The 7,496-nt window shown below is 47.1% G+C and overlaps 1 protein-coding gene across 2 annotated transcripts in view; it reads right to left on the reverse strand.

Annotated features, from left to right (window-relative positions):
• CPSF7 (cleavage and polyadenylation specific factor 7) overlaps positions 1–277 on the reverse strand; it is a 232,236-nt gene extending 231,959 nt beyond the window's left edge. Inside the window, exon 1 of one of the 2 annotated variants that reach the window (XM_085648524.1) lies at positions 141–277. The gene's annotated coding sequence lies outside the window, so the exon portion shown is untranslated. Of the gene's footprint in view, positions 1–22 lie in introns of both variants that reach the window. The other variant, XM_085648526.1, reaches the window with a different exon arrangement.
• Between the last annotated feature and the right edge of the window lie 7,219 nt (positions 278–7,496).

The following is a 7,496-nucleotide window of genomic DNA, read 5'->3' on the forward strand; positions in this document are numbered from 1 at the left end:
CCAGCTGCTACCCTAAACGTACCTTATTGTGAGCACCTTGCACCCTTAGCGACGATCTATTTAGTTCGGGCAATCCGTCTCACCGGTTCTTCATCATGCATTAAGATTTACTCCATCCCATCACCTTTCCTCATACTTACATTCGCCGCCGCGCGAATCGGCCACGCACGGAACTTCCGCTCAATTCAGCCCCTACGGAACGGTCCGTCACTCACTTCCGGCCCATGGGCGCTTCACTTCCGGTAGCCGCGCGCGTCGCTTAGAAACGTATTTCCGTTTCTAAATGGCGCCTTTCCGGCGCAGTGTATATTAGTCCACAAAAAAAAAAAAACTAGAATGCTAACTAACAAGAAGATGTGCGTGCGTTACGCGCCCTGTTGTTCGTAAATACGGTTTAGAGTCTTTCGCGTTCCTGGAGGTCGAGATCCTTACGAGCTGCAGAAGAGTCATGCAGGTCGGAAAACGTAGTGTATAGCTGCCATGTTTCACAGGTCTGTATGTGATGTGCTGCGCCACTCCGTTTTTTAGGTCTCGCCTGACCAGCGCTTTAGCGCTGCTCTGGCGAGACTTATAGTAAGCGCGTTTTGGAAGTGCAAACAGTGGCTTTGCAGGCCTCCAACTACAGTGCATGTGACCCGTCCGGGCGCGCGCACCATTTGGAGTCCTGCAACCACTTGTTTGCTTTCACTTTAGCCGTGATTCATCGCACCATTTGTCAGCCTGCGTGCCCGCCCCCACTCCCCCTCCCACTCCGTCAGCTTCTGTGCGCGCTTGTTCTTTCTGTCTCGTTTTGCTTCAATCGTGTGCTTTATTTAATCGTTTCTCTATCCCGTTGTTTCTTTTTCCTTTGTTATGTCTTTTATCTTCCTTGGTACTTTTTTTCGCAGCTTCATTTATATCATGTTAGCGAGTTTCTGTGAAGTTCCAGACTTATAGAGCCCGGCGCTCATTACCCAACAAGGGGTTCCCCACTCCGAATTAACGCACATGCACACCAGGCAGAAACGTACTTCCCAACCCTCTTTAACTCAGTATGGAGGGACTCCGCATACCTCGTCTCTTTGACCTGTGACTGTTGACAAGTGACGTTATTACATGATTTTGCATACACGTCACAACGACCAACGTTCTATAACTTGTTTTCTTGAAGAAACCTCGCAGACCAGCAGTTATCGCTGATTGGTCCACTGTCACCTTTTAATGACTCTATTCACGGCAATAACAGGGCCAAAAATAAGAGCATTCTTTGCCATGTGACCTGAAATAAATCGTATTGCATCACGTCTTCGATGCTTTTTATGTCCTAATGCATGTCTTGCCCTTTCTCCCCACCACCCACCATCTAATCTCTTCTGCTGTACGGAGGTAAGCACTCTGCGCCTAGAACGCTGTGTGCCATTACGCAGCGCTGCAGTCCCTCCCTCGCCCCGCTCATTTTTTTTGTGTTCCCCCCTCTCCCCACCCCACCACTACGCAGCATGAGTGGTCCCTCCTGGCCCTGTGACTGCTTTTGCGGTAATAAAAGACTACAATTATCAGGATTCAATGGGCCCCTCGGGGCCCCAGGTTCCGGTGCTACTATACCTGCTGCTCCAATGGCATGGCCCTCTCAGAGCACGAATCCTGGAGCCGGGACTGCTTCTCTCCATGCCACCACAGCTAATGTGCCACTTCCCGACTTTTTATCCCAGCAGGCCGCCCTATCCGCAGCCATCTTCCGAGGTTTGATTTGCCGGGACTTTAATTATCATAAGCGGAGACTCATTAAGCAGCGATCAACAGAAACGCCTTGTGTATTATTGATGAGTGGGGGTGAGTAGAGGTGGGCCCAATCCACCGTAATTAAATAACAAGCATTTGCAATGCAATAGGTCTTGCATTTACGAGAGTTTGAGCTATTGACATTGCAAATGACGATGCATTTCATTTTTGTTTTGTTTTTTAAAACATAAATAAAAGGCATTGTCATTTACAATGCCAATAGCTTAAACTCGCGTAAATGCGAGACCTATTGCATTGCAAATGCTTGTCTCCCTTTGAATTCTATGTCCCGACTGAAGGCTAGGATTATGCATTTTTTTCTTCACTTTGTTACATAGCAGTCATATTTAACCCCTTGTGTGCCCTTGACGGAACCACGTCGTCATGATCCACGGGCACCGTGTGCTCATGACGACGTGGTTCCGTCATGGAGCGGCCGCTCCTCCCACGCGGCTCGAATTCCCCGCCTGTGCGGGCGAATTAGAGAGTGGGCGGAGTCGTGACAGAACCACGCCGTCATGAGCACAGCTCGCCCGTGACTCATGACGGCGCGGTTCCGTCATGAGCACCGCGCCACCGTGCTGCCCCCAAACCCCCCCAGCGCTGCGGCGGAATTCGCGCCGCAGCGAAGGGGTTAAAGAACATCATTAATAAAAGCAACACATCAACCATAATCTCCCGACCCCCAATAGCTGCCAAGTTTTCAGATTGCTTATGTGTGACATTTCCACGGTTTCAGTCACACTTATGAGTGACTTTCATCCACCAAATGTGTGACACTTAGAGTGACACACTCTTACAATTAAATACAGACAATGAGGTGTATAGAAAGGGATAACAATACTTTGAAATTGCTGAAAACCCCTGAAATAGATGGTTTAACCCTTGCTTTATATTGAACATTAAGGGGCATACTTATTAAAGAGTTGCGTCGCCCTTGCACCACGCAACAGGGATCAAGAATGATGCAACTCTTAAGTTAGGTTTATCAAGCCACACAATTGTCTTCATAAATCTAAAGTAGCACTGTGTTGCGCTGCCCAAGGAAGGCATTCAATGGGCGGAGCGTGCGTGTTCCTCGCATTCACCATAGATGTTGGTGCATTCCCAGATTTACCATTAGTGGTAGACTTAGGAATGCGTCAATATGGTATGCCTCCCAAGGTGAGGCATAACAAGGTGAAATGTCTTGATTTCTCCTAGTTACTTACTCTTTCTATGTGTTCTGCATTCACATAGAAAGAGGAAACTACCTCGGAAGTTATCTGTAGGAAAGCAGGATCTGCTTTCATAGTCACCCCCACTTTTTGCTGATGTCATTATGATTTACTCACTAGTCTGACTGGGATCCTGCTAATCAGGATCCCAGTCTCTGTGCTTCTTCCCTAAATTGGGCATGGTGAGTGGTTAGGTAAACTCCAGATTGGCTAATGGAGCACCCTTGTAAGTCCCTAGTATATGGTACTAAGGTATCCAGGGCAAAATGATTTTCCGCATAAGCTGTTTGAGCCAATTGCTCCACATGTATTAGCTTCAGATTAATTTCTCCTGTTGGGAGATTTTAATTACCATGCGGAACTATCACTTGAATTTGATACGGAACAGTTAATTTCTAGTACTAGCACTTTGGAACTAGTGCAACTGGTGTCTGGGCCAACACATATGGCTGGTCATACGCTTGACTTGTTATTTACTAATTCTAACAAGGTCATGGTTGAGCCCCCACAGCCATTACTATGGTCGGATCATAGCCTATTAAAATTCGTTATTTTTGTCCATACTGTTAATTAGTTTCTAGGAAGAAATTACTCTGGCGAAGATCCTGGAGCAAAGTTACTTTACCCCTCTTTTCCTCCCACTTTAGCGTGATCCAACCTAGCCCAAAGGATACTATTGATCAAAGAGCAGTTTTTTTAGAAAAGACAATAACTAAGGCGTTGGATACAATTGCCCCTCTTACTAAAGTCAGAGTTGAAACTCGAGCAGCTCCATGGTTTACCGGTCAGTTAATGTCAACGAAGCTCTCTTGTAGGGCAGCAGAGCGGAAATGGAGGAAAACTAAAGATTCTAATGACCGTATAATATACAAAGATGCTCACCATAAATATATGGAAAAAATCAGACAGGCAAAAAAATCATTTCTCCTAAATCGTATTGAGAAGGCAGCCAATTCTAACAGAGAGCTTTACCAAATCTTAAAATAATTCTCTACTCCATCCGCTCAGTTACAAAACTCTTTTTCCCAGGAGTGGATAGATTCTCTGTCTAAATTTTTTTATGATAAGATCGCAGCTATCCACAAATCCTTTTCCCCCCAAAACACTGTTGATGTTTTGGGGAATACTTCCTCAACCACCTTTGATCCTCCTCACATCATGGATGAATTTACTCACTGTAGTTCGGAAGAAGTGACAAAGGCTATCATGAAAATTAAATCTGGCTCTCCTACAGATCCTTTACCGGCTAGAATTCTTCCAATCTTGGCTCCTGCCTCATTGGACAGTCTTATCGACTTATTTAATGAGTCACTGTTAAGGTCAGAATTTCCTAGAATATGGAAAACTGCCAGAGTTAGGCCTATATTAAAAAAACCACTGCAGACCCTAAAATTCTCTCCAACTATCGCCCAATATCGTTGCTCCCTCACTTTGGTAAGATGCTGGAGTTTCTGGTTAATAAACAGCTTGTTGACCATCTGGATAGCTATGGACTGCTTGACCCATCACAAACTGGTTTTAGGGCAGCCCATAGTACGGAAATAGCTCTGTTGGAAGTGACAGACAACATCAGACGGGCTCCGGATAGAGGTCAGTCTTCCATTCTCGTTCTATTGGATTTATCAGCAGCATTTGACACCATCTCCCACAGCATTCTTGAACGTCGACTGTGGAAGATTGGTGTCAGGGGAAAAGCTCCGCAGTGGCTTAAATACTATCTTACTGATCGTACCACGATCGTTCAGGTAGGAGACACAATTTCTTGTAGTAGATCAGTCAAGATGGGAGTGCCCCAGGGTTCTATTTTGGGCCAGACTCTTTTTAATCTCTATGTGACCCCTCTGGCTGAAGTGATTAGATCCTATGGCTTTGATGTCGTATCGTATGCTGACGACACTCAGATTCTGATCACTATTGGTCCTGACCCAACTGAAACTAGGCTCCATTTTAAGAATTGTATGTCTCACATTGATAATTGGATGTGTGCAAATCACTTGCAGCTAAATGGAGGAAAGACTGAGATAGTGCTCTATGGTAGGGCTCAAGAATCTTGGTCCCATGATTGGTGGCCTTCTAACCTTGGCCCTTGTACTACTCCAACGTCAACTGTGCGCAATCTCGGTTTTCAAATGGACAATAAACTGTCCATGAAAGACCATATAAATAAGACAGTGAGCACTTGTTTTGGTGTCATGCGCAACTTGCGTAAAGTCTTTAAATGGATTCTGACTGAGGCAAGAAGGCCTTTAGTACAAGGACTAATTGTTAGCTGTATGGATTATGGCAATGTCTTGCTTGCAGCCATAAATGAGAATCTTTTGTCAAGGCTACAGGTCCTGCAGAATACTGCAGCTAGGTTGGTACTTAATCTTCCACCCAGATCTTCATCGGCTCCCAGCTTGAAACTTTTTCATTGGTTGCCTGTAAGGAAGCGTATTCATTTCAGGATTCTTTGTTTGACACATAAGAACATGTATGTAAAAGGTCCGGGTTTCTGGACTGAAAAGGTAAACTGGTATCTCCCTGGCAGAACTTTGAGATCCAGTAACACAGCTCTTCTTGTATTTCCCAGAATTCGTACCGCTATCAATGGAGGTAGAACCTTCTCTTTTCTTTCCCCTTTGTTCTGGAATAAACTGCCACTCCAGTTACGGACTACAATGGATCATAATGGCTTTCGTAGAAAGCTGAAGGCATTGCTGTTTGACACCTAAACTGCACTAAATCTATCTTATCTCAGAGTTATCCACCAGCGCCATGAGACTTTTGTCGTGATATGTGCGCTTAAGAAATATCCCTTCATTTGATTTGATTTGATAGGTACACCAAGGGTCCCCCATGGGCTGAAGCATGTATTATGCCACCCATGGGAGACCACTCAAATTGAGACTAAAGGCCTGCTATTGCAGCCTGTGTAGGCTGGTGCTAGCACTGCTTAAGACAGATATAACTTAACACCTAGAAGTTACTCCTAAGGCAGGCCTTTCAATCCTGAAGGCAGGGTGCTCGGTTCTAAGTGGGAGGGTGCCCCTGCAGAAGCAGGACACCCCTAGGACCCACAAAGTCAATTCTCCCGGGTTGTAAGTGCATCAGCCATTACAATACATAGAGTGACCATGCAACATTACGCAATGGCTATCTCTAAACTGGCTGTAACACACCCTGTCGTGTTTGGTATCAAACTCGTTGGAATCATACCCCCACACCTGCACAGTAAAGCTCCTCCTGGAGGTCCTCAGTGCTCCCGGTACCAGTCTTCTAGACCCGGACAGCAAACTATGGCTGGTGCCGACCAGAGACACGATTCTGCCCTCCTGCTGCTGAGCCAAGCTCGAGCAGGGGAAGGCTGGATAATAGGTTTCTTGTCACAGGGAGGTGTGACCACCTCCCAGACAGGACTTAGTGTATTGGGACAGGGTGGGGGCGCTTGCCAGTGCCACTAGACTGCTTTGAAGGGCACACTTGGTGCCCTCCTTCCATACTCCAGTTAGAACCAGTTCAGAGAGCCGCTGGCTCCCTCTCTGGTGCGAAACTGGACAAAAGACATGGGAGTATCCTCACTGTCCAGCCCCTTCTCTGGGAGGGACCCCTGAATCGTTCCAACCCTTTCCTTAGGGTACTTAAGGGCTTACCCGTGGGTGTGTCCGTAGATTCCTCGTGGGACAAGATTTAGATCCGAAACCACTTCAACTTCAACTGTCTGGCCACTTTGGACTTTGCTGGATTTCGCTTTGGGAACCGAGACTGCAACTGGGAATACTCCTGCTGCTCCTGGTCTCATCGTCCTGCCAGACTTCTGCAACGTCTGTGCCTGTTCTCCATACAGGTTCTTCACAAGGCCTGTGGTCATCAAAGACACCTGAAGAAATCTCGCTTGGAGTGAAGGAGTCACTCCCCCACATCTGCAGGCACCGCAACAAAGCTAACCAGTTGGCTGTTCATGAGCTCCTATGGACTCTGAAAGGTTCAGCAACACTGGTGGTGGTTCTGCAACTCCCTCGAGGCCTGCACTGTCTTCACAGCAAGTTTGAAGCCAGTATCCCTCGTCAGAACAGCTGGAGCAGTACCCCTGTGCAACACGTCAACTTGCTGTTGCCAAGGCTTGTTGACATTGACTCACTTCACCAGAGATCTTTGGGCTCCAAGAAGCTCAAGACTCAAGCATATCCTGCAGCCAAGATCTTCGCCTGCACCCCATCCTTTGCACCGTGGGCCTTCCTCCTTTGCTTAGCTGCTCGAGTTTCTCATGCGACTCCTGTACCAGCGGCCCATGGGTCCTCTCGAAGGACTTCTTAGGCTTCAGTGGGCTCCCCTGCTTGCTCGGGGCCTGCTCTGACTTACCTGCTCATGGTGAGTCACTTGGACCTTGCTGGTACGGACCCTGCACCTTTTTCTATGACTGCATTGGTTGCTGTTGCCAAGGCTTGTTGGTGCCCCTGCCAGACACTGACACCTTGGCTTTTCACATCTGACGTGAGACCGCTCATGACCGGCTCCTGGTCTTCCACAGCGTCGCCT

Source organism: Triturus cristatus, chromosome 3_2, assembly GCF_964204655.1.
Source record: "Triturus cristatus chromosome 3_2, aTriCri1.1, whole genome shotgun sequence".
Lineage (NCBI taxonomy): Eukaryota > Metazoa > Chordata > Amphibia > Caudata > Salamandridae > Triturus > Triturus cristatus.